Source organism: Saimiri boliviensis, chromosome 11, assembly GCF_048565385.1.
Source record: "Saimiri boliviensis isolate mSaiBol1 chromosome 11, mSaiBol1.pri, whole genome shotgun sequence".
Lineage (NCBI taxonomy): Eukaryota > Metazoa > Chordata > Mammalia > Primates > Cebidae > Saimiri > Saimiri boliviensis.
The window spans coordinates 100,154,668-100,182,095 of NC_133459.1; the positions used below are offsets into that span (position 1 = coordinate 100,154,668).

Sequence of the window (27,428 nt, forward strand, 5' to 3'; positions counted from 1 at the left end):
CTGTTCTCACATTCTGAATGGCCTAAAGGTTAACCAACTGCTTAAAAGCATTCAGACCAGTTTCCTAGGTCTTAGGAACCTAAGACAACATTCATTCTTTTGCACCTTTAGCTTATGCTAGCTGAAAGAAATAATATATTAAATATTCCTTTAAATACTAACCTGTCTACTAAAAATTCTATGAGAACAAAATCTCAAAAATCAAGTCAGAATCAGTAATAAAGTTTTGATTATCAACGGCAAAAGAAGAAAGGGATATTAAGCAATGATAATATCTAATATTCTGGCTGTCAGCAAAGCCTGAATCCTATCCTCTTGCTCTTCTCTCCACATAGCATGAGTTTCACCTCTCGCTCCACCTTACCCACCAATTACTAGTCCCTCACCTCTGTCCATGTGCCCAGCTATGGCACCCGGTCGGTCAGCAGCATGGCCAGCGTCTAAGCAGGCACTGGGGGCTGTGGTTCCCAGACCTCCGTGTCCCACTCCACCAGCTTCCAGGATAGTTCTGGGGGCCTGGCTGAGGGGATGGCCAGGGGTCTGGCAGGAATGGGAAGCATCCAGAACAAGACGGATACCATGCAAGGCCCGAACAATCTCCTGGACCCCTACCTCGACAGAGTTTGGATCCTGGAGAGCAAAATCTGGGAGTACCTAAAGAAGAAGGGACCCCAGCTCAGAAACTGGGGCCATTACTTCAAGACCATCAAGGACCTGAGGGATCAGATATTCATAAATATCGTGGACAATGCCTGCATCATTCTGCAAATTGACAATGCCTGTCTCGCTGCTGATGACTTTAGAGTCTAATATGCAACAGAGCTGGCCATGTCCCAGTCTATGGAGAGTGACATCCATGGACTCTGAAAGGTCACTGATGACACCAATGTCATTTGGCTGCAGCTGGAGACAGAGATCGATGCTTTCAAGGAGGAGCTGTTCTTCATGCAGAAGAAGCACAAAGGGGTAGTAAAAAGCTTACAAGCCCCAGGTACCAGCTCTGGGTTGACTGTGGAGGTAGATGCTCCCAAATCTCAGGACCTCTCCAAGATCATGGCCAGACATCCAGGCCTAATACAATGAGCTGGCTTGGAAGAACCGACAGGAGCTAGACAAGTACTGGCCTCAGCAGATTGAAGAGGACACAATAGTGGTCGCCATGCAGTCTGCTGAGGTTGGAGCTGCTGAGATGATGCTCATGGGCTGAGACGTACAGTACAGTCCTTAAAGACTGACCTGGACTCAATAAGAAATCGGAAGGACAGCTTACAAAACAGCCTGAGGGAAGTGGAGGCCCGTTACTCCCTGCAGATGGAGGAGCTCAATGGGACCCTGCTGCACCTGGAGCCAGAACTGGCACAGACCTGGGCAGAGAAGCAGTGCCAGGCCAAGCAGTACAAGGTCCTGTTGAACATCAAGGTCAAGCTGGAGGCTGAGATCCCCACCTACCGCCGCCTGCTGGAAGACGGCGAGGACTTTAATCTTAGCGATGCTCTGGACAGCAGCAACTCCATCTAAAGCATCCAAAAGACCACCACCTGCTCGATAGTGGATGGCAAAGCGGTATCTGAGACCAATGACACCAAAGTTCTGAGACATTAAGCCAGCAGAAGCAGGATACCCTTTGGGGAGCAGAAGGCCAATAAAAAGTTCAGAGGTCATTGGATGTATATATATTGTTTGAACCTGGAAGATGGAGGCTCCAGTGAGCCAAGATTGTGACACTGCATTCCAGCCTGGGCAACAGAGCAAGACTCTGTCACCTAAATAAATAAACAAAATTTTAAAATAAAATAAAATAAAATTCTCTACAAGAGTACAGACAGCTTGTGATCTAGATTTGAACTAATAAATGGTAAACAGAAAAAGGTATTCATAGTCAAACCAAAACCACCTGAACACAGACCTTAAAAGTATTACTAAACACCTTGAAGTCTGGGGTTCAAAGAAAGAAACTATAACTATAACCTATGACTAAACTTTCTAAAAGCTATGATCTTAACATGTATTAGATCTAGATCCCTGGCCAGGTACACTGGCTCATGTCAGTAATCCAAAAACTTTAAGAGGCTAAGGTGAGAAGGGGTTAGGTGTTGGAGACCAGCCTGGGCAACAGAGCAACACCTCATCTCTTAATTTAAAAGGAAAAAAAAAAGATCTAGAGCCCTGATTCTAACAAACCTTACAGCGGCAAGAAGTGAATAACTGAAAAATCAGCCATATCAATCTGTAAAGCATGTTGAGCTTTAGCTCACTATCTAGATTAATACAGAAAAAAATATTACAATAGTCCCTGATATAATCACAAATACCTATTATGTTTATCTATATAATTTAAGGCAGTAGTCTCCAAACTTTTTGGCATCAGGAACCAGTTTCATGGAAGACAATATTTCCACAAGACTGGACTGGGTGTGGGAGATGGTTTCAGGATGATCCAAATGCACTACATTTATTGGGCATTTTATTTCTATTATCATTACATTGTGATATATAATGAAATAATTATACAACCCATCATAATGTAGAATTAGTGGGAGCCCTGAGCTTGTTTTCCTGCAACTAGACAGTCCCATCTAGCGGTGATGGGAGACAGGCATTAGATTCTCATAAGAAGTGTGTAAACTAGATTATGTGCATGTACAATTCACAATAGGGTTGGCACTCCTATGAGAATCTAATACTGCTGGTGATCCGACAAGAGGCGGGGCTCAGGCAGTAATACTCAACACTGCTTACAATCCTGCTGTGCAGCCTGGTTCCTAACAGGCCATGGACCATTAATAACTAGTCTGTGTCCTGGTGCTTGGAGACCCCTGATCTAACGGTATGAGACAGTGAGAAACAAAGGAAAATATGACCAGTTACTGAAATTTAACAAGAAAAAATATTTTAACTCCGTTTCTCAAAGTGCTAGTTTGATTAATGTTATCTTGGGTAACAAAAACTTGGAAAAAGCCAAAGAGGAAAAAAACAAATCAACTAGTTCTGTATTGAGAAGGTATTCCACTCCAATGGACACATTCATTTTTTATTCCTTTAGTCTGCATTTGCTCAATTTATTTATAATTTGGGCATCAAAAATTTTTTTTTTTTTACAAAAAAGAAAAGTGACAGAATTTAAAGACAGAGACATGCTATTTCTCCAAATTAAAACAAAACATCACTAGCTCTAATTGGTAGCGATCTCCTATTAAATGGGCACAGGTATACTGGTGGATACAAAAACACTAACATTTTTAAAAGCTTGCCAAACCCATGTTATGTTGTGTGTGAGAGGAAAAAAGTGCAGAAAACAACCTGGTCATTTACTAAGGGTTCTATCAAAATATGACTATGGTAGGGGGTACAAAAGTAAAAGAGGTTTATTTGTACAAGAATTCCTTACTGCCCTCTATTACACAAAAATGGAGTAAAAAGAATTGTGCAGTGCAAATATGACCCATGAAAAATGCCCTTGAAAGAATAACTGGTAAATGTCTAAATTAATTACCTTTTTTTCAGCACCTAACCTGATATAAACAGGTGTGCACGTATGTACAATCTGAGGAAAACCCCACAGCACAGGTTTTCCACCTCACTGAAGCATCAACCAGAGCCCTGAGCCCTTCATCTCCTCCCAGCTTATGACTTCCCTTCCTTTTCTCCTAACCCTGGACTCCAAGGGTGATCAATAGTACAGCTTAGTAGTTAAGAACACAGACTTCGGAACCTAGCTTCCTGGTTTTAAAGCCCAGTTCTGCCACTTACTAACTCTCTAATCCTAGTCAAGTGTCTTAATCTCTCTGTGCCTCAGTTTCATCATGGGGAAAACAGTGCCTGGCTTAGAGTTATTTGAGTAAATAAAGCGGTATCTACAAAACTTATTTATGTGTCCAGCACAGAGCAGGGGCTAAGTTATATACCACCTTCTTTGTCTGAGTTAGTCTTTGCTCATACTATTTCATGTATTCCTGTTGTTTCACCCCCAATTAGCCAGTTTAACATCAACTGTTAGTGCATCTTAAATTTTCTCTTCATCGCTGGAGAAAATATTATTATATAACTGATATCACTATTTCAAATTCCTGGTCTGAAATCTCACCTGGACCCTCAGGACTACACATCAATAGTTTTACCAATCTCTTCTCCACTTCCTCTCTCATTCCCTCTCTTCTTGATAAACTTAAATCCAGTTACTATCATCTTTTTTCCTAAAGTCCCATTCAAAGAATGAGGTTGTCTCTCCTCACATTTAAGGTCAACCTTTCTACCTGCCCTGTGTATTTCCCCTGCATTTCCTACAAGCTAGAAACCTATAAGCCATACTTGACTCTACTCCCCATATATAATCAACAGTTAAGCTAGTTCTCCATAATTTGTTTCCTAAATAATTCTTTAAATTGTAAATTCTTTTTAGCCCCATTTCCACAGTGTGTTAATAAGGCCCTCATCATCTCTTTTTTTTTTTTTTTTTTTTGAGACGGAGTTTTGCTCTTGTTACCCAGGCTGGAGTGCAATGGCGCGATCTCGGCTCACCGCAACCTCCGCCTCCTGGGTTCAGGCAATTCTCCTGCCTCAGCCTCCTGAGTAGCTGGGATTACAGGCACACGCCACCACGCCCGGCTAGTTTTTGTTTTTTTTTTTAATTTTTAGTAGAGACGGGGTTTCACCATGTTGACCAGGATGGTCTCGATCTCTCGACCTCGTGATCCACCCGCCTCGGCCTCCCAAAGTGCTGGGATTACAGGCGTGAGCCACCGCGCCCGGCAAGGCCCTCATCATCTCTTAACCAAATTCCTCCAAAAGAAATCAAAGAGATTAAGGAGAATCATGAGTGCAAATATCGGAAGCTGAGAGACATAATACTTGGATTGTTTTTCAGGTAAAGAGATTAGCTCCTCTTCCCACCAACTATGTACTTTAAGAGGTAAAACAAACTCTTGAAATGCTATGCAAAACAAAAGAGAAACGGATCTTTTTTAAAGCATAGGTATAATCTTTTAGGAGAGAAGAGGGCCCAATATGTGGCCCAAAATTTTCAAAATTTCAAAGAGATCTACGATGCTCCCCCACCCCTACAAAAGGTGTCATTATTCTAGAGGATAAGTCCCACGCTCATTATCAGGGCTTGTAATGTTTTACATGATCTGGCTCTGACACATGTCAGTTTTACCAGCTGTCCCTCTATGTGGGTAGATATCAAGAGTTGGCAAAGTGGACATCTGTTATTTGTGCATGTCAAGTATTCCTCCTCCTTCTGATAATAGTATTGAGACATGTCAGTGGGAAACAATCCTTGTCTTCCTGAATGCAGCTGTGGTGAGAATGTCAGTCAAGGTGTTCCCACCTTTCACTGGACAAGGGAGACACATAACCTAAACTCACACCAATCAGGCTGAGTTTCTCAGGAAGCTCAATCTTAAGAGTGATGTGAGGAAGGAAAACGTCTAGAGCTGATTCATTATGACTGTGGTACACTAAAGACATTGTTCCTTACTACTACCTGCAAACTGCACTGGTTCTTACTGAGACTTCTTGAAGCTTAAGTGCTCATTTTTTACTTAAATTCTGTTATTTAACATCCTTCAAATAAACATTTTTCTGCTTACATTAACCATTTCAGCCATTTGTTCATCCTTTTATTGGACAAATATTTACTGAACTGTGTAACGGTTAGCGGTACACGTCAACTTGGCTACACTATAGTATCCAGTTATTCAAACGGATAGAGGTGTTGCCATGAAGGTAACATCTAATTGTGGTTAACATCCACAATCAGTTGACTTGAAGTAAATTATCCTCAGTAATGTGGGTAGGTAGGCCTCATCCAATCAGTTGAAAAGGCTTAATTGCAAAACTGAGGTTCTGCTGAAGAAGAAATTCTACTGCAAGACTGTATTACCAGCTTCAGTTAGAAAATCTGCAACATGTTGACCTGCCCAATAAATTCTGGACTTTCCAGTCCCCACAATCATATAAGCCAATTCCTTGAAATAAATCTATTTACATAATGTATGAGACAGAGAGACAGAGAGAGAGAGAGAGAGAGAAGTGTGTGTGTGTGTGTGTGTGTGTGTGTGTGTGTGTGTGTGTCGTATGCGTGTATGGTGTGTGAATGTGTGTATCGCCTTACAGGTTCTGTAGGTTACCCGTCCAGTTCTGACTGATAGAAAACCTACTACATACCGGTGCTGACAATAAGCACGGTTGTCATTTGCTTGCTGCTATGACTGTGAGATAAAGGGCTCAGTTTCGTGTACATCCACAAGACATTTAAGTTAAATTTTGCGCCAAAGAATAAAATCTCCAGTGAACAAGACAACATAGTGATGGTTCTGTTGCTTGCAACCAAAAGAACCCTAAATACGATTATATATGTCATTGTTTGAGGAGAAGAGAGTCCACAAGTTTCACTGTTTCAAATAATGCTAGCTTAAGTTCAAAGCTGTGAACAGAATTTTAAAGTTCCAAACCTGAGGCCAAAAAATTAACTTTCTAGATTCTCCCAAAGTACAGAGAAGTTAAAGAATGAAGGCATGCCCAAGAAAGAAAAGATGTCTAAAATGTTGTCAGAATGTACAGGTTCATTTACCCTACTTCAGGGACCAGCAAACTAACAGCCAAAGGACAAATCTGGGCCACTGTCTGTTTTTGTGTGGCTTGTGAACTAAGAACGGTTTTTATATCCTTGCATGTTTTTCTAAAAAAAAAAAAAAAAAAGAGGAAGAAGAAAAATATTTTGTAACATGAAAATTATACAAAATTCACTTTCAGTGTCCATAAATAAAGGAGACACAACCACTCTCAGTTGCTTATGTAAATGGCTGCTTTCACCCTGTAACAGCAGAGTTGAGTATCTACAATTGGGACCATATGGCCCCAAAATCCTAAAGTACTTATTATCTGGCCCATTACAAAAAAAGTTAGCTAACATCTACTCTACTTTTTCAGAGAAGTATTAACTTCAGGAGGAATGAGCAAAAAAGGGTAAGAAATTTTAGAAAACAGGATACAACAAAAGGAATAAACTAACTTATTTACTGCGCAATTTACTATGCATAAAACACTGTTTTGAGCACTTTCCATCTACTAGTATTTTTTGTTGTTGTTTTTGTTTGAGATGAAGTCTCACTCTTGTCACCCAGGCTGGAATGCAATGGCACGATCTCAGCTCACTGCAACCTCTGCCTCCTGGGTTCAAGCGATTCTTCCACCCAGATTCTTCTGAGTAGCTGGGATTACAGGCACCTGTCATCATGCCTGGCTAATTTTTGTATTTTTGCAGAGTCGAGGTTTCACCAAGTTGGCCAGACTGGTCTTGAACTCCTGACATCAGGTGATCCATCCGCCTTGGCCTCCCAAAGTGCTGGGATTACAGGCATAAGTTACCGCACCTGGCCTACATCTACTAGTATTTTTAATCCTCACAGCATATCTATGGGTGGAGACTGTTGTACCCATTTTAGAGATGAGGCAAAAAGGTGAAAATTAACTCAACAGACATAAATTATGGAGCCAGGATTATAACTCAGGCAGTGTGGATCTAGCAGCAGTGTGGTTAACTACAATACTATATTGCCTTACCAGTCATCTTCTTGTCTATCTAATCTGTACTGTGCAAATATTGTTTTTCTTTAGAATTAAAGTATACAAACTCTATGGATGAACCAATACTAAATGAGTTAAAAATCTGTGCTTGTACATTTCTTAGAGAATTTAAAGGATTACAAAGACCTATGTGTGTGCGCTCACGCGCTCTCACACACACACATACACACACCCCTTCCTTCTTGAAGGCAGAAAAACTGAGAAAGATGGCCCCTTTGATTCAACCATTGCTTTCCCACAGACCATATCTGAACTCTGAAGCTGAGGCACACTTCTACATGCAGGCTAAGATAAAAAACATTCTTCTCCCACATGCCCTGCATCATTATGACCAATTAATTAAGAATCTGGATGGTGGAGTTAGAACATGGATATTACTCAAAGCTCCCAGTTAAATCTAATGGATAGCCAAGCCAGCATTGCAAGCCACCATACTATACTTCTCTCCACTCAAGGAGAAGAGTGGTAAAAACAGAGGAAGAGTAAAGGGAGGAGCAAGCAGAAAGATGAGGGAAACTTATCTCTGAAGAATGGAATTTTTTTTACTAGCATGCTAATATAGAACATTTATAGTCTTCATGTCTCATTGCTACATCTGAAGACTTAAAAACAAAAGGAACTATAAAAAGAAAACTAATTATTTCTATACATGCATATATGCACATATGCATGTTTTTACAGGAAACTTCTGCAAGGATACACAGCAAACTGATAACCACTATTTTTGTCTCATTTGCATTCTTTTCTTGATCTGTACTTTTTAGGGCATTATCTATATTTATTCCTTTTAAAATATATCACTTAATAAAAATAGTGGCATTTTTTGTTTTTTTGAGACAGGATCTGGCTGTCACCCAGGTTGGAATGCAGTGGCACAATCATGGCTCACTGCAGCCTCAACCTCCCACACTCAAGCGATCCTCCCACCTCAGCCTTCTGAGTATCTGGGACAGGTATGTGCCACCACACCCAGCTAATTTTTTGTTTTAATTTTTGCCTACTCTGATATTGGACCAGATTTTAATTACCTTTATATCAGGAAATATAACATGTTCTAATAAGTAGGTGGATAAGTCACAGCTGAATTTTGGCTAGGTGTTTAGTTTTTATCTTTTTTTTTTTTTTAAAAGACAATTATATGTATTTTAAATAGTTGCTCACTATGTTGCTCATGCTGGTCTCAAAATTATGGGCTCAAGCTATCCTCCTACCCTGGGCTCCCAAAGTGCTGGACTTAGAGGCGTGAGCCATCATGCCTGGTCAAAAACAGTGAATTCTTAGGCCGGACGCGGTGGCTCACACCTATAATTCCAGCACTTTGGGAGGCCGAGGCAGGTGGATCACGAGGTCAAGAGATCGAGACCATCCTGGTCAACATGGTGAAACCCCGTCTCTACTAAAAATACAAAAATTAGCTGGGCATGGTGGCGCATGCCTGTAGTCCCAGCTACTCAGGAGGCTGAGGCAGGAGAATTGCTTGAACCCAGGAGGCGGAGGTTGTGGTGAGCCGGGATCGCGCCATTGCACTCCATCCAGCCTGAGTAACAAGAGCAAAACTCCGTCTCAAAAAAAAAAAGGGAATTCTTAAAAAACAGTGTGACTAAAGGATGTTCAAGGATTACTTTAACATTACCTTGAATAGGAAAATAATTATAAAAAGGGGCTAGTAAAAATTACTTGATACTTTCCTGGAAAACAGCTTACTTTTAGTTCACTAAACAAAGCATAAAAATCTCCCAACTTTTATGTACTGTGGAGATGGATACTCTAACAAATCTATTAAAGAATCCTTGCAATCAGATGGCTATTATTAATTAAAGTCTTACTGATACTAATTTATCACAATATTTAGTGAGGAAAAAATGTTTTAAATAATGAGAAATAATAAAGTGAAAACATTTTAAGTTTTACAAAACAAAACATCACACATTCTAGTTTTTGTAATCACAATATCACATAACATTCAGTTAAAATCAAACATCATCCTAAAAATAAACATCCTCCTTACAGGGACTATTCATTTAAATGAATTTGAAGTTTTAAAATGGCTTCTGTCTTCAAAAAACAAAGAAGAAGACAATGGTAGTAGGTAAGGCTTTATCTAAGCAATCACAGGCTTAGACAAAGGTCTAAGCCATAATGAGTTAATGCTCAAGCATAGGTTGTCATTTGTTTGCAGCTGTGATTCTGAGATAAAGGACTCAGTTTCCTATACATTCACAAAGTCTTTATGTTAAATTTTGCACCAAAGAATAAAATCTCTAACTTAGTTAAATGGTAAACCTTGACAAACAAAATAACCATTGTGATGTTAATTTTCATAAACACATCATGCAAAAAGCATACCACTACCATGAGGGAAAAAGTTGGTTTTGCACATTGACAGATGCAGACCCACAATCCAAAGTAAGGTAAACCTCTGTAATAAGCTTAACCTAGCTGTAGTGACAACTCAACTCCAAGGGAGGCTAGTGTCAGAAAACAGTCCTGTCTGAAATGCCTGGGTACTGACTACCATTTATTATATTTATTTGATTAGTTTTCATCCTAGTGGTGAGTGTAGTACTCCCGAGAGATTTTTCATTACAAACGTAAACTCTTCCAGAACACTAAAAGGATTTGAGACTCTGACCTGACAGTATGTCCTAAGAAAATATAAAAGCTCATACTGTATTCGTTACTAACAGTATCAGAATCAACATTTTAAAATGTTAATAATGCGGTGAGTGGCTATATTTAAAGAAAAAATAATCTCAGAAAAAAATCAGCATTTTTAGAAACTAAGTACAGTTCTACTTTAAAAAGCAAAGTGTAACAATTCTTTTGCAATGTTTACTGATTTTTCATTAAGAAACCTACATGTATCCAGCAAAAACACTAGGTTTTTAAAAAATCAGACGTTAATTCCCAAATGGGTTACCTACTATAACATCTATTCTGATATTTTGAGCTATATTAGACCAAACCTCAGGAAAATGTGTGCATAACTCGGAAGTTAAAATATAAGTAGAGAACTACAGAAACAAGCAGAAACAACACAGTATTATATCTAAAATAAATATATTACCAGAAATGGAAAAAAAAGAGTATATCTTCTTTAAAAAGAAAAGCTTGATAGCAGAGACAGTATAAGTCCAAAATACTTCAATCAATAGACCAAAGATTAAAAGGCATATTTGACAGAAGTGTTATGATTCCAAGAATTCCCAGAAAGCTCACAGCTCAATAGCTTGTTTGTTCACTACGCAACTTTGATGTGCTTTTAGAGTTCTGAATTACTGCCAGGCCCTAAAAGTCCTAAAAAGTATACCTTTCTAGACTATTTAAAATACATATAATTGTCTTCTTTTAAAAAAAAAAAAAAAAAAAGCCGGGCGCGGTGGCTCAAGCCCGTAATCCCAGCACTTTGGGAGGCCGAGGCAGGTGGATCACAAGGTCGAGAGATCGAGACCATCCTGGTCAACATGGTGAAACCCCGTCTCTACTGAAAATACAAAAAAATTAGCTGGGCATGGTGGCACGTGCCTGTAATCCCAGCTACTCAGGAGGCTGAGGCAGGAGAATTGCCTGAGCCCAGGAGGCGGAGGTTGCGGTGAGCCGAGATCGCGCCATTGCACTCCAGCCTGGGTAACAAGAGCGAAACTCTGTCTCAAAAAAAAAAAAAAAAAAAAAAAAAAGATAAAAACTAAACACCTAGCCAAAATTCAACTGTGACTTATCCACCTACTTACTAGAACATGTTATAGTTCCTGGTATAAAGGTAATTAAAATCTGGTCCAATATCAGAGTAGGCAAATAAAGAAATGAAAAAAAAAAAAAAATAGAAAACACAGGGTACAGTGGCTCATGACTATAATCTCAGACTCAATGACTTAAGCCCAAGAGTTCAAGACCAGCCTGGGCAACATAGCAAAACCTTGTTTCTACAAAAAAATACAAAAAATTAGCTAGGCATGGTGGCACACGCCTGTAGTCCCAGCTACTCAGGAGGCTAAGGTAGGAAAATCACCTGAGTGTGATGAGCCATGATCCTGCACTGCATTCCGGCCTAGGGGTAGGAATAAGACCCTGTCTCAAAAACAAAAACAAAAACAGAAAAAAAAAGAAAAAACACAAAAAAAGACCTACATATATAAAGTACTTTCAATTCTTTTTTTTTTTTTGAGACGGAGTTTCGCTCTTGTTACCCAGGCTGGAGTGCAATGGCGCGATCTCGGCTCACCGCAACCTCCGCCTCCTGGGTTCAGGCAATTCTCCTGCCTCAGCCTCCTGAGTAACTGGGATTACAGGCACGTGCCACCATGCCCAGCTAATTTTTTGTATCTTTAGTAGAGACGGGGTTTCACCATGTTGACCAGGATGGTCTCGATCTCTCGACCTCGTGATCCACCCGCCTCAGCCTCCCAAAGTGCTGGGATTACAGGCTTGAGCCACCGCGCCCGGCTAGTACTTTCAATTCTTAAATGACCCAGCAATTCTATTACAAATGGGAATTTATGCTACAGAAATAAAAAAGCAAACAAAGACATATGCAAAAACAAAACAAAATGGGAAAGAAAAGATCCTTCCATAGAAGAATGGACAAATTACTATGTATCATATAGCTTACAAGAATGAGGTAGAATTACACACAGTGATACGAGAAGATGACCAAAATCTCTAAGGCAAAATATCTTAGGCAAAAAAGCAACTTGCTATAGTTAAGGAACAATCTATTTTTCTGTTTTTAAAGATAGATATGGCTATATAAAATTAGTTATATGTAGTTTTTATATAAATTATATAGCTAGTCATATTAGGATATATACAGGAAAAGGCTAGACAAAGATTCATTTCAATGGTGGCTGTTCTTGAGGAAAGAGACTTTCACTTTCTAAGTTATACACACCAAAAAATATTAAAATGTACAGAATGAAGTATTTCTACTTCTTGGAATTTATCCCAAGGAAATAATTAAGGATGTATCAAGGAAATCAACTATAATGATATTCATAGTATAGTTTTTATAATAAAAAACTGAAAACTATAGAAAATCATTTAAATAAATGATGGCAAATTCACATAATGTAATACTATACATCTATAGTATTTATCCATTAGAGATGATACTGTTAAAAGATATTCATTTATCAAAGCCGGGCGCGGTGGCTCAAGCCTGTAATCCCAGCACTTTGGGAGGCTGAGGCGGGTGGATCACGAGGTCAAGAGATCGAGACCATCCTGGTCAACATGGTGAAACCCCATCTCTACTAAAAATACAAAAAATTAGCTGGGCATGGTGGTGCGTGCCTGTAGTCCCAGCTACTCAGGAGGCTGAGGCAGGAGAATTGCCTGAACCCAGGAGGCGGAGGTTGCGGTGAGCCGAGATCGCGCCATTGCACTCCAGCCTGGGTAACAAGCGAAACTCCGTCTCAAAAAAAAAAAAAAAAGATATTCATTTATCATGAAAAATTCACAAAATGTTAAGAAAAAAAGGGAGTATGAAGTATTATGTATCTTATTTCATTTTCATCACAGAAAAGGCATACATGCATTGAACATCACTGAGAAAGATATACACCAAAATGTTAACAGGTTGTAACATAAAATTAAAGGTGATTTTTCTTTTAGCTTATTGCGTGCATTCTCAACGGGGCAATATCACCACCAATAAGGTGAAAATTGGCTCTTCAGGGGCAAAAAAAAAAAAAAAAGCTTACTCTTTTAGTGTATAAAACACAGTTACACATACAATACATAGACAAATATACAGTTATATCTGTGGCATAAAATTTCATGAGCGGGACAATTAGAAAAAAATACCTAAAAAGGCTGAGAAATAATGTATAATTGGTACGTTCTTATTTTTTCTACAATGAATCTGGTATTACTTGAGTATGACTTAAGTGATCCATGTACATTTAACTAATTGAAAAGGTAAAATGAAACATACTATGGAACACCTTATAAGACATATCATGAATTTTCACTATTAAATACAAAATGTGGTCCTTCATTCCTATGGCTTTAAAAATGTAATACAAACCTACAAAAATATACAAAATAACAATAAATGTATTTTTGTATAAAAGTATACAAAAATAACACTAAAAATGAAAATATAGAGAGAAATAAATTGAAAAAGTATCTCATTAGAATCATCTGGGGATCACCCACATGAGTAAAATACAGCACCCTAACCCTATCCCAGACCTATAAAATCAGTATTTCTGCAAGTGTAGTTATGATATACCAGAGTAGCTTTTATTAAATGAAGCACACTTACATCATCACACCGCTCCATGGAAATACGAAATCCAGACATAAAATATATTTTAATTTGGCCTGGGAGATTTAAAAAACTATATACTGAAGTAACAGAAATAATCTAAGAGCCTAGAAATCTAGAAATTCCCAGTAAACTCACCTCTTTCCTTTAATGAATTTACATTTCTTCACAAACTACCAAACACAACTTACTGTTCATTATCTCTACTGGGCACAAGACATTGTGAAGAATAGAAAAGAAATGAGCAAAATTCATGAATTGCTACTAAAATAAACTTATTTACTGCCATAGTGTTGTCGAAAATCAAGAGTTTATCTAAATTTGCAAAAACCAGTATTAACTACTGGCTTTCTCTGGGCACTAAATTCACAAAGAAACAGTTTTTAATTCTATAATGAAAATTAAACAGGTAGAGAACAAAAGTCACTGTTGGGTAATAAAAACTGGGATACTGTCAGCGATACTCAAGTCTCTGGTTAACAGACTTGTTCAGCATGTCAGCCTTGAATTCAAAATTTTCCCTATACCAAATTATAAATTTCTCATGCTAAATACTTTAGGTCTAAACTCTTAAGTCATGAATGCCAAAGATTTACTGTATACTTAAAAAATGAAACTACTTAAGTGAGGAGCCAACCCCACTTAACTAATGGGAAATACACAGGATTGACCAAAATAGGGGATACATGGCCATAAGATATTGTTCCAGTCCCTAGGAATCTTTTACTTCAGTTTCACAGAAACATCAATGCGGGCCAGGCATAGCAGCTCACACCAGTAATTCCAACTCTTTGGAAGGCTGAGGTGGGAGGATCACCTGAGGTCAGAGGTCAGGAGTTCAGGACTAGCCTGGCCAACATGGTGAAACCCCATCTCTACTAAAAATACAAAAATGAGCCAGGCATGGTGGCACATGCCCATAATCCCAGCTACTTGGGAGGCTGAGGCACGAGAATTGCTTGAACCAGAGAGGCGGAGGTTGCAGTGAGCTGAGATTGCAGCCATTGTACTCCAGCCTGGGTGACAGAGTGAGACTGTCTCAGAAACAAAACAAAACAAAACACAAAGGAAACAAAGAAACATCAATGCCAACGTTTGCGTAATAGCAGCAACAATTTTAAGTGTTTCTTGCACATCAGGCATGCTTATTTAATCCTCAAACAAATCTAAGATATAGATATTTTTCTTTTTCCACTGACAGATGAGAAAACTGAGGAAAAAAAAACTGCTAAGTATTATATGCAAATTTTTGCCAAGTGTTTTGCCTGCTGACCACAAATACAAATGACCAAATAGTCAAAGCAAGATTTTGCATACCATTTATATAAATAAGTATCCTATAATTAAACACTTATCCATAAAACAGCATATGATGTAACTGAAACAAATCTGAGAAAAATCAAAAGGTTTCCAAGGCAAGGCACAACAGTACAAAACTTTTCCTATTTCTCTCATCCCCATTCCCAGAAAATGGCAACTTAATTTTGTGTCTGTTTTAGTTTTAAAGGAAAAATATTTATTGTAACATAAAATTCCATTTCAGAAATTCTATTTATTATTTGTAAAACCTTTAACTCATTTTATCACCTAAGAATCTTTATCTTTAAAAGCTTTATTAAGCTTAATTTCATATTCTATAATGAATTCATTTTAGAACTTTTAGTTTTATTACAAAATATACGAACAATGTAAAGTTCATAAAATAAAAGGCTTAACAAGGGAAATAAAATATAACCTACAACCCACACACCAGAGATAACAATCTAGGTCTTTTGGTGTGCTTCCTTTTAACCGATATTCTATACATGAATAGATACATATTTTAAAAATAAGTACTAAAATTATACTATGTAAACACTGGTAATCTGCATTTACCAAAGTAACAATTAAAAACTTTTTAAAAATAGTGCAGACGAATGCGATCTTATGACTGATTTTCTATAAAACACGTTGGCCTACATAACTAAAAAACAGTTTATTATATTGTGAAAATTAACCAGGGTGGGAAGAGACAGTTGGTCCTGTATATAAAGGGCATTCTCTCAAATATTTGAATGTTGTTAAAAATCATCTTTAAATTTTACTGATTAAATAGCCATTTTCTTTGCACTATTAAGAAACTTTGGGCCGGGCGCGGTGGCTCAAGCCTGTAATCTCAGCACTTTGGGAGGCCGCGGCGGGTGGATCACGAGGTCGAGAGATCGAGACCAACCTGGTCAACATGGTGAAACCCCGTCTCTACTAAAAATACAAAAAATTAGCTGGGCATGGTGGCGCGTGCCTGTAATCCCAGCTACTCAGGAGGCTGAGGCAGGAGAATTGCCTGAACCCGGGAGGCGGAGGTTGCGGTGAGCCGAGATCGCGCCATTGCACTCCAGCCTGGGTTAACAAGAGCGAAACTCCATCTCAAAAAAAAAAAAAAAAAAAAAAAAAAGAAACTTTGTATGTCCATCTTTAGTATGCCAACATACAGGGGATAATAAACGTGTAGTTATGGGAGTGTTGTTATAGATACAAAAAAGATCAAAACTGACCAAAAGCTCACTCAGCCCAGCACACTAGAACTTAAGCAGAGTCAGCTGAGAAAACAACAAAGCAATGATTCTTTCTATCCAGTATCTAAGTTCTACTATAGCTTATGTACACAGGTAGGCAGATGGCACTGAGTGGTGACACAATCTCAAGTCTGTTCTGTTGGGACAGCCGTCCCAAGTCTTGAGGCATAATGGGAATAACAGAATGAGTACATCACCTAAACCCTCCTACCCATGGTTTCTACTGCAGATTTTGGTTGGTTCTTGAATAATAATGCTGTCATATTATAAATGCTGCAACATTCGAGTGAAATACTAGTCAGAAGTTACTAAACAGTAATTTAAAACTCAAAGGGATGTTTTACAAATGAGGGTGGTCCTTGGTGTGAAACTCAGTATTCAAAAGACGCAGAAACTTTTTTAAAAGAGTATATACTATTTGACTAATTTTGAGTTACTAAAGTCCCAGGGTTCCTACCATTCGAATGTAAAAGAAACACTACCAAAATAACCTAATATCTGAAAATCTAAACATGCAAATAAATGTGGCTCTGATTATAAGAGTTTCCCTACGAAATCACTTGCTTACGGTTTTTCTTAAGTTAATCTGATATCTTTAAATAATCACATCAATTTTTACAGATACACATCTACAGAGCAAATTGATACTTGCACTTTACATGCCAAACAATTTTCCGAAGCATGAAAACTTCATGCCAGCGGTTATGTATGTCATTACTAAATCAACTGGATGATTACAATGAAAAACAGCAGGGTGCAACATTAGAGCAGTCTAAAAGCTGTCATACAGAAATCCAGCAGGAAAATTTAAAAACCAACACTTCAAGGATACCAAGAACCAAAATATATCAAGTTACCTTTTGTAGACCTGTCGTAACTTAAGTCTCAGACAACTGGAAACAAATTTTAAAATATGTTCCTTCTTCACAACACTCTTCATTAGATCTAGGTATATTGTCCTTCCAACTCAACCAACAGGACAGTTCGCATACCTTATGAAGTAGTAATTATACTGCCAAAAATGTTGACAGATTGATCACATGCTCTCTGAAGGTCCCTGTAGGCTGCAATATCTAATCCAAAATATTCTACTCCTTCAACAAAATTTACTTCCCCCTAGCCCTCATTCCATCAATTTCATTTCTCTTTTTTGAGAAAAAAAATTCCTTTTCCACCATCCAGCACATCAACTTCCATGTATTATTCCCCTATGGTAAATTCTGTATCATAATTATGTTCCTTTCTCAACCTTACTCTGATTTATTTCAATTTCTTGATTACCTACATTTACTTTCAGCCTTTAGATATCCATTCCTATGTGATATTCATTTAAAAGAATACTAAACTTAAAATTTATTAAGATATTAATTTGAAGGATTAGAAACTTTATAAACACAGGGTTTAGAGATCTCATACATCTATTCCGCCTAGGTACAGACATTAGTTAAAACAAACAAACAAAACCTTCATTTATCCTACTAACCATTAAATGCCCCAGAATTATCAGTTCATATTTCTTAGCAACAAATCACACACTTTGATATTCTAATAGAAGACAGAAACAAATACATGCCACCACCCCTGTCCCACTCCCCACAGACTGTGATAGATATTAGGTAGACAACTCACATTGGCTACATAAACATTTGCACAACTGTTATTCCATCACCTCATTTCAGAATGCTACAGCAAATTTTTAAACAGTTACCAAAAAAATTAAGATAAAAACAGAACCAAAAAATATTATTGATAATGAATACTATGGTGCAAAGCAGACTTTTTCTTTTTTTAAAGCTGATAACTTTACAAATTACTAAGTTGACAAAGCCTAAGGGAAAATTACACTTTGTAAGTGTTTGGTCTTTATTTCTCTCCTCAGGATTTTTACCATCTCATTTATGGTGGGGAGAGGGAAGACAGATGAAGTCACTTTATTTCTGAAGAAATTTTCTAGACTCATTTAGGAGAAAAATGGTGTGAGTCACTAAAAACAGGAGTATAGAGACAGAGGCAGTCTCCTGTCATTTATTCATTCATGTTTACATTTAAGCAAGATACAAATATGTATCGATCACCTATTTTCTGCTTTGTATTGTAAAAGTCCTTTTTTCTGGAAGTTTACTATCCACATGATCCTCTATAATTACAGCTGTGTAAATTTTCACAAATTATATAATTACTTTGAGTTTCATCACCTGTAAAAAGCTGAACAATAACAATACCTACTTTACAGATTTACCATGCAAATTAAATACGATGTAAGGTGTCTATGCTCAAAAAAATAGGAGCTCCCTTCTCCCTATAGGTCCCCTACAGATTAGGACATTCATCAGTGGCTCCCAACCTTTCTATTAAAAAATCTCTATTCTCTTCCATGGATTTCACATCTTTAAAGATTTTTGTCTACCAATTGCATTGACATCTTATTAATCAGATACATAAAAGCTAGTCAAAATTCTCAAATTGCCAAAGACTTAAAAACTAAAAAAAAATCTTGTGCTAGAATCTTTAAGAGATAAGTACAATACTTTATTTCCTTAATAATCTGCAAATCACTACAATGTATATTAATGATTTGAATCAATATGATCACTGGTCAAAGAAAAGATACATAATATTTTACCTGTATAAATCTATTTAGAGTAAATGCACAATTTTTATTTGACTTTTTGTAATACTAGTAATCATTCATTTCTCTCTTTGCAGATCTCTGGGAAAAACAAAATTTAAGGACCATAAATCAGTGATTTTGTATGTCTAGAGAAACTACTGGTTACCCTACAGATTTAAGTGGGTACTATTAGTAACACCATCTTCAAATTCACAGGTTACATCTATTTACCAATAAAGAGAAATAATGCTATCCAGTGAGTTGTTTCCTATCAACCTCATTTACCAGGCTTTTCCTAGCCTTGTGATAACAAGGGTCTTCTTGTTCTTCCTCAAACATGACTACCCGCTTCCCACCTTAAGGCCTTTGTATCAAGTGGGCCCTCTGCCTGGTTCACTCTTCTTGTATATATACTGTTATGTGTCTGGCACTTTGTAATTCAGGTGCCACATTAAATATCATCATCTGTCAGCTTTTCCACAACACTCAATTTAAACCCTTTCATCATTCTCTATCATTTCATCTTGCTATAGTTTCTTCATGGCATTTGGGACCTCCAAAATTATCTTATTTACTTGTTTACTGTTTCTCTCTACTATCATCAAGCCTTCAGTGTTATAAAAATTACCATGAAAGCATGTCTTATTCACTGATAAATCTCTGGTTCCTAGAATAGTACCAAGCACTCAATAATTACTCAATAAATACGTGGTACGTGTTGGATGACTAACCAAACTGTTTATGATTACTGTAGGGAACGACCGATTTCTTAGTCAATAATTTATATTTAGCATTCAAAACTGCTGATTCAAAAGGAGTATGAAAAAAATCTTCTGATAAAGAAAAATGAACATAATATTCTATTCAACCAGTAGGCTTCATTTTATTTTATTTTAATCCTTCGGGATAGAAGGATATAAAAGTCTATTCATGTTTCAAGCACTTCGTATGTCACCTCATGTAAAAATTAATTATCTTATAACAGTATACCATGAACTGCTAGCTACTTAGTTTAATAATTTATTTTTTTCTGCCAAGATACAAACATCTTCCTACAAATGTAAGACAACAGGCCATCATAGTGACAATGCCAGAATGGCCCAAACTAAGGACTATGCTATTCTCTCAGCTATAGTTTAAGGAGTAGGGGTGGCAGGGAGAGAATGATTGTAGTTCAGATTTCATTTGGACAAACACATGGAAGTATCCTAAAACCTATTCAAAAGACTCTTATAGTTTGTGACATTAAATCATTGTTTTGAATTTGAATACCTGAGGTCCCTTTAGTAAATGAAATTTCATTCAGCTGACCAGATCTGGGCTTTTGCAGATTCACAAAGGAAAAACACAATATTTGTTTTTAAAAAAAAAAAAAAAAAAAAAGTCGTATGCACACAATCCTCAACACTATGAGCTACATTTGCTTATTAATTCAAAAATATTTTCAAGGATACTTTTAAAGGGAAGAGATTTGAATAAAAATAATAAAGATTTTATTTCTGAATTTTGGCAATATTTGGAAACTAGAAGAAACATTAAGAAAGGTATGACAACTGACTGTTTTAAAAAAATGCAAACATCTTAGAAGTATCACAAGCCTATATTTTTTTTAATTGGGGGTTGCTTCTTTTCTCTACTGGAAGACAGCGAGCAGACAATTCACAGTTCATGTGAGTTTATTTATCAGTCAAAAAGAAATACGATTAATATCAATCTCTGACTAACTTGCTTTCTATTATTCAGTCAAGTGGAAAATATGAATAGAGCTCTAGTCAGGTACTACAATAACTAAAAATAGCATCTGCAAATTCTTTTTTTAGGAAAATGCATGGGTGAGGGAGAAAACAGGAATATTAAAAGTAATGTTTTTCTAAAGATCGTACACCCAATTTCCCATTTTTTTGCTTCTGTATTTTGCTTAGAAGCTGCTTAACAATCAAGAAGTCTGCATTTCACTTCTCATCACCTCTGCTCACATAACTGGTGTTTTTAAAGTCCTACAGCAATCAAGAATGCTACAAAAACCACATGCAGAATTTCACCTTACAGTAAAAAGAGTTTTAAGATAATATCTCCTGAAATACAAAGTCTAAAAGCGAGGATATCCTGTTAACCAAGAACTCAAAACACTAAATAAAATTACTCTAGGAGACTATGCATACATATTTTTTAAATGCATAAATATATGCTTTTTACTGATAAAAAATCATATGAATCTTGGAATGTTTTATCCCTCAGTTTTTAAAATGGTAGTAACACCCAAAGTGTACTGAAGTCCCATTCTTCTCTCAGAGGCTGCCTAACTGCATGTACGCCTAGGCTATTTCTTTTCAATTTAATCTCCAAACTGGCGGCACAGATCTTCACAACCATGAAGGCTAAGCACTTCCCCCAAAAACCTCCCTGTTTTCCTTTAAACCCTCAGATCTTACCTTACCTGTGTTACTATTAATCCAAATTCCGTCTTCAATCTTTTCCTTCCTCAATTCATTCTGTACTCTACAAGCAAATTCACTGCTTTTTGATGAATGCTTTTATCAAGTCATTTCCCTCATACCAAAACTTGTACTCCCAAAAAAGTCTACACTGCTCAACCTATCATTCAATGGCTTAGAAAGTCTAGCCACTCCGTATTTCTCCCCTATCTCCATATTCTCTAACTATACAAAAGCCCAGGCTTCTGACGAATTAATCACCTGTCCTCCAACTTCTCCTGAACTTTCTTTTTATCTTGGCACATGCCATTCCTGCCACAGAGAATGTCCACTATTCCCCTCCTGCTGCCACTGCTCACCACAGTCATTTGCATTGCCGTGTTTATTCATGTAAACAAGAACACAAAAATGAGATATTTCTTGCCCTTGAGGAGACTGACAGAAAAAAACAAATTTAATGAAACTAGCTAGTTTGTATTAAATACCTATGTGCCAAGTGGACTTACACATTATTTCTAATCCTTTTAACAATCCTATGAGGTAGATACTAATATTCTCCTTTTATAAAAACAAGGAAGCCAAGGTTTAGAAAAATCAAATCGTATACGTCTTTAGCAGTTGCCTCAAATCATGTACTTGATAAGTAGCAAAGCAAGGACATGAACTCAGGCTGCCTAACTCCAGAGCTACTGCTCTAAAAACTAATAGATTTTTTTGTTTGTTTTTTCAAAGTCAGAACCATGTGACTACCCCCTTCATCTCTCTGAAATAACCTAGTTTTACATAATATTTCTACTTATACTATACAACAAGCTTTCTCATGTTTGTCATTTTAATAGAAGAACATTAAAATTCTAGCTCTCCAAAAAAAATTTAAAAAAACAATGCTCAAATTGCAACTTTAATCTGTAATTTTTTTTTTTTTTTTTTTTTTGGTCACAGATTACTTTTACCTAAAATATTTCTAAAGAAACTCATTTCAATAAGCTTTCTAAAAGTTAACTACAAATTTCTTTCATACACTATGATGGTTTTACAAATTATTAGTAATACGAGGATTTTTGCTATTACCACCCAAGAATTTAACATATATCTATGACGTTGGCAAAGATTGTAAAAACTGACCTACTCAATGCCATTGAAGGTGCAGTGAGACCACACTCTTATACACAGGGTAACCACCCTCTGATCCAGTTATCCCACTTCTGGGAATCTATCCTACAAGAAGAAAAAAAAAAACAAAGATGCAATCAAAGATAAATGTACAAAAATGTCTGTTCCAGTGTTATTTAAAACAGTAATATTATAAAGAACCAACCTTAAAGTCTCACACTAGGAGACCAACATCTCATTCAGAAAAAAAAAGTAGGATCAAAACAGTATATATAAAGCTATAATTCTAATTTTCATTAAAAAAATTAAAAATCTGTACATGCAAGGAAAAAACTGGAAAAATTCACATTAAAATGTCAGTGGCAACTTTTTCTGGATCATGGGATCATAGATGTTTTCAATTTCTTCTTTACACTTAACATTCTTTTCAAAATTTGCCACAGTATAACATGAATTACTTTAATCAGAACAAAAACAAATATTAAAGCAGTTATAACCACTGAAATTATCCTGAACCTAACAATGGCATATTACTTAGAATAAGAAATACATCTCCTGGCCGGGCGCAGTGGCTCAGCCTGTAATCCCAGCACTTTGGGAGGCCGAGGCGGGTGGATCACGAGCTCAAGAGATCGAGACCATCCCGGTCAACATGGTGAAACCCCGTCTCTACTAAAAATACAAAAAATTAGCTGGGCATGGTGGCGTGTGCCTGTAATCCCAGCTACTCAGGAGGCTGAGGCAGGAGAATTGCCTGAACCCAGGAGGCGGAGGTTGCGGTGAGCCGAGATCGCACCATTGCACTCCAGCCTGGGGTAACAAGAGCGAAACTCCGATTCAAAAAAAAAAGAAATACATCTCCTACTGCAAAGAAAACAAACGTCAGACTTGTTTTGTTTCCAGCTTCTATTAACGCTCACCCTTACATTTAAGTTGTGTAAAGGATACCATCCAAAACTGAGTAGTACCTGTATTTATCAAACTGCACAAGGCCTACTTTCTAAAAGTCAGCCAATGCTCCAAAAGAAAGAATCACAGTTAAATGGACTATTGTATTATATATGTCTACTGAGAATAACACATGTCCAATTAATCCTAACTCAAAACATGCAAAATGGAAAAACCAGAAAAATTATTCTCATTTTGCAAACTAACTAAATATATTATTGTTGCCTTATAAGCACATCATAATTAAGTCGGAAGAGAAGAGAATCTTGAAAATAAAGGCCGGGCGCGGTGGCTCAAGCCTGTAATCCCAGCACTTTGGGAGGCCGAGGGCGGGTGGATCACGAGGTCGAGAGATCGAGACCATCCTGGTCAACATGGTGAAACCCCGTCTCTACTAAAGGTGCAAAAAATTAGCTGGGCATGGTGGCGTGTGCCTGTAATCCCAGCTACTTAGGAGGCTGAGGCAGGAGAATTGCCTGAGCCCAGGAGGCGGAGGTTGTGGTGAGCCGAGATCGCGCCATTGCACTCCAGCCTGGGTAACAAGAGCGAAACTCCGTCTCAAAAAAAAAAAAAAAAAAAAAAAAAGAAAACTGGCAAGCTAACAACATTCACTAAAAATGCACATTTATGCATGTTGTCTATTTGCACATTTCTGTCCTAGCAGATAGTTGACTTTAGTGGCAAAGGATGATTTTTTTTTTTTTTTTTTTTTGAGACGGAGTTTCGCTCTTGTTACCCAGGCTGGAGTGCAATGGCGCGATCTCGGCTCACCGCAACCTCCGCCTACTGGGTTCAGGCAATTCTCCTGCCTCAGCCTCCTGAGTAGCTGGGATTACAGGCACACGCCACCATGCCCAGCTAATTTTTAGTATTTTTAGTAGAGACGGGGTTTCACCATGTTGACCAGGTTGGTCTCGATCTCTTGACCTCGTGATCCACCCGCCTCAGCCTCCCAAAGTGCTGGGATTACAGGCTTGAGCCACCGCGCCCGGCCATGGATGATTTTAATCATTATAGGGGCCGGGCACGGTGGCTCAAGCCTTTAATCCCAGCACTTTGGAGACCGAGGCGGGTGGATCACGAGGTCGAGAGATCGAGACCATCCTGGTCAACATGGTGAAATCCCGTCTCTACTAAAAATACAAAAAAATTTAGCTGGACATGGTGGCACGTGCCTGTAATCCCAGCTACTCAGGAGGCTGAGGCAGGAGAATTGCCTGAACCTGGGAGGTGGAGGTTGCGGTGAGCCAAGATCGCGCCATTGCAGTCCAGCCTGGGTAACAAGAGCGAAACTCTGCCTCAAAAAAAAAAATCATTAGAGAAAAAAACATTAACATGCCATTCTATAAAACAACTTCTGACATTAAACAGAGAATTGAAATTGATAGCTGAACCAGAAAACAACTTCCCTACAATGTGGTGTGTATATACATGCGTGCGTGTGTGTGTGTGTGTTTGTGTGTGTATTTATATGTACACATATGCAGAAAAGCTATTTACAAACAAATACGTCTTGGACTTAAGTAATATAGGCAGTAAAGCAAACAATTCTTTTTTTTTTTTTTTTTTTTTTTGAGACGGAGTTTCGCTCTTGTTACCCAGGTGGAGTGCAATGGCACGATCTGGGCTCACCGCAACCTCCGCCTCCTGGGCTCAGGCAATTCTCCTGCCTCAGCCTCCTAAGTAGCTGGGATTACAGGCACGCGCCACCACGCCCAGCTAGTTTTTTGTATTTTTAGTAGAGACGGGGTTTCACCATGTTGACCAGGATGGTCTCGATCTCTCGACCTTGTGATCCGCCCACCTCGGCCTCCCAAAGTGCTGGGATTACAGGCTTGAGCCACCGCGCCCGGCAACAATTCTTATTTAACTCTATTTTAAACAACTGGGAAACTGATTTGGTCTAAGAAGCTGTTAGAAAACAAGACCACAGAAATAGCTGTTCACTGGCCAGGAGTGGTGGCCCATGCTTGTAATCCAAGCACTTTGGAGGCCAAGGTGGGTGGATCACCTGAGGTCAGGAGTTCAAGACCAGCCTGACCGACATGGTAAAACCCCGTCTTAAAAAAAATTTTTTAATTTAAAATTTAAAATTTTTTTAAAAAAGAAATAGCTGTTCACTGACTAAGAGAATTTGAAATGTTCACAATTTATTCTACTTAAAAATAAATATCATTCTATTTTCAATCTATCATGAAAATACAACCTGGATTTATAAAACATGATAGGCTGTGGCAAACAAAATAAACTGCTAGACTATAAATTCCTTAAAGCAGAAACTACACCTTCACATCTCAGTATCCATCAAAGAGCCTAGTCTGGGGTTACTCAAATATCTGTTCAATGACTGAATCTGAAATCCATCAATGAAATTATGAATTAACTGTGGTGGCACACGCCTATAGTCCCAGTTACTCAGGAGGCTAAGGCAGGAGGATAGCTTGAGCTCAGGAGGTGGAGACCAGTGTGGGTGATATAGCAAGACTCTGAAAGAAAAAGGGAAATGGAAAGAAAAAAAGAAAGGAAGTTAAAGAAAAGAAGGAGGGGAAGGTTGGGGAGGGGAGAGGGAAATTATGCAACTTTTTCACAAGCATAGGATGGAATTTAAAGGGTAGTTCCAAAGGTATCAATAGATTTGGGCTAGATTGTTAACTGTGTAAAACTGAAAGATTAGTGTTAAATTTCAACTGCTACAATATTTAATTTAGTGCCTTCTTGCTTAATGTTTTATGATATAGCCAACTTGTCTAGAATAGAATTTTAAAATATCATTGAAAATAGTGGGCCGGGCGCGGTGGCTCAAGCCTGTAATCCCAGCACTTTGGGAGGCCGAGGCGGGTGGATCACAAGGTCAAGAGATCGAGACCATCTTGGTCAACATGGTGAAACCTCGTCTCTACTAAAAATACAAAAAAAATAGCTGGGCATGGTGGTGCGTGCCTGTAATCCCAGCTACTCAGGAGGCTGAGGCAGGAGAATTGCCTGAACCCAGGAGGCGGAGGTTGCGGTGAGCCGAGATCGCGCCATTGCACTCCAGCCTGGGTAACAAGAGCGAAACTCCGTCTCAAAAAAAAAAAAAAAAAAAAAAAAAAAATAGTGAGTGAATTTACTCTCTGGATTACACATCTGACATATCTAAAACCTACTGTCAACAATAAGAGATTTCCATTATTAACTTAGAGTCATACAAACTACATTTGGGATACGTCCAAACAGTTGTATCCAGTTCTTTGTGCCTCTTTTTACAGTTTTGTCTTTGCTAAAGGCAAAAACCAAACAAACAAAAAAGAAAACAGCTAAAAAAATAAAAACAAAAACAAAACCACAGTCCTATCACAAACAAAATTATCTTTTTTTTTTTTTTTCTGAGACAGAGTTTCGCTCTTGTTACCCAGGCTGGAGTGCAATGGCACGATCTCGGCTCACCGCAACCTCCGCCTCCTGGGCTCAGGCAACTCTCCTGCCACCTAAGTAGCTGGGATTACAGGCACGCACCACCACGCCCAGGTAGTTTTTTGTATTTTTAGTAGAGACGAGGAGGTTTCACCATGTTGACCAGGATGGTCTCAATCTCTCGACCTCGTGATCCGCCCGCCTCGGCCTCCCAAAGTGCTGGGATTACAGGCTTGAGCCACCGCGCCCGGCCCAAAATTATCTTTTACATCCAGAATAAGTGGGTACAGCACGGCAATGCAAAATAAAGACAAAAACAAAAACAAAAAAACCATGAATGAGTAGCATGTTATAGGTGTATACAACTATGAGTTCAAGGTAAGGCACTTCAAGTTTTAATTAACCCAGCAGCATCTTTTATTAGTTTTTTTTAGTTTAATATACTGCTATTCTTATGAAATACAGCCTTATTTAAATTAAATACATTGCAACATCAAAACATACAATTACATATT

General features: G+C 37.9%; 1 protein-coding gene and 1 pseudogene across 4 annotated transcripts in view; one reads left to right on the top strand and one right to left on the bottom strand.

Annotated features, from left to right (window-relative positions):
• RAP1A (RAP1A, member of RAS oncogene family) overlaps nt 1–27,428 on the bottom strand; it is an 87,630-nt gene that overhangs the window by 53,745 nt on the left and 6,457 nt on the right. Inside the window, exon 2 of one of the 4 annotated variants that reach the window (XM_074381256.1) lies at nt 22,585–22,677. The exons of 2 other annotated variants lie outside the window; for them this stretch is intronic. The gene's annotated coding sequence lies outside the window, so the exon portion shown is untranslated. Of the gene's footprint in view, nt 1–22,584; nt 23,221–27,428 lie in introns of those variants that run through there. One more of the 4 variants, XM_074381255.1, reaches the window with a different exon arrangement.
• Nucleotides 337–1,602, top strand: LOC101049609 (keratin, type I cytoskeletal 18 pseudogene; annotated as a pseudogene).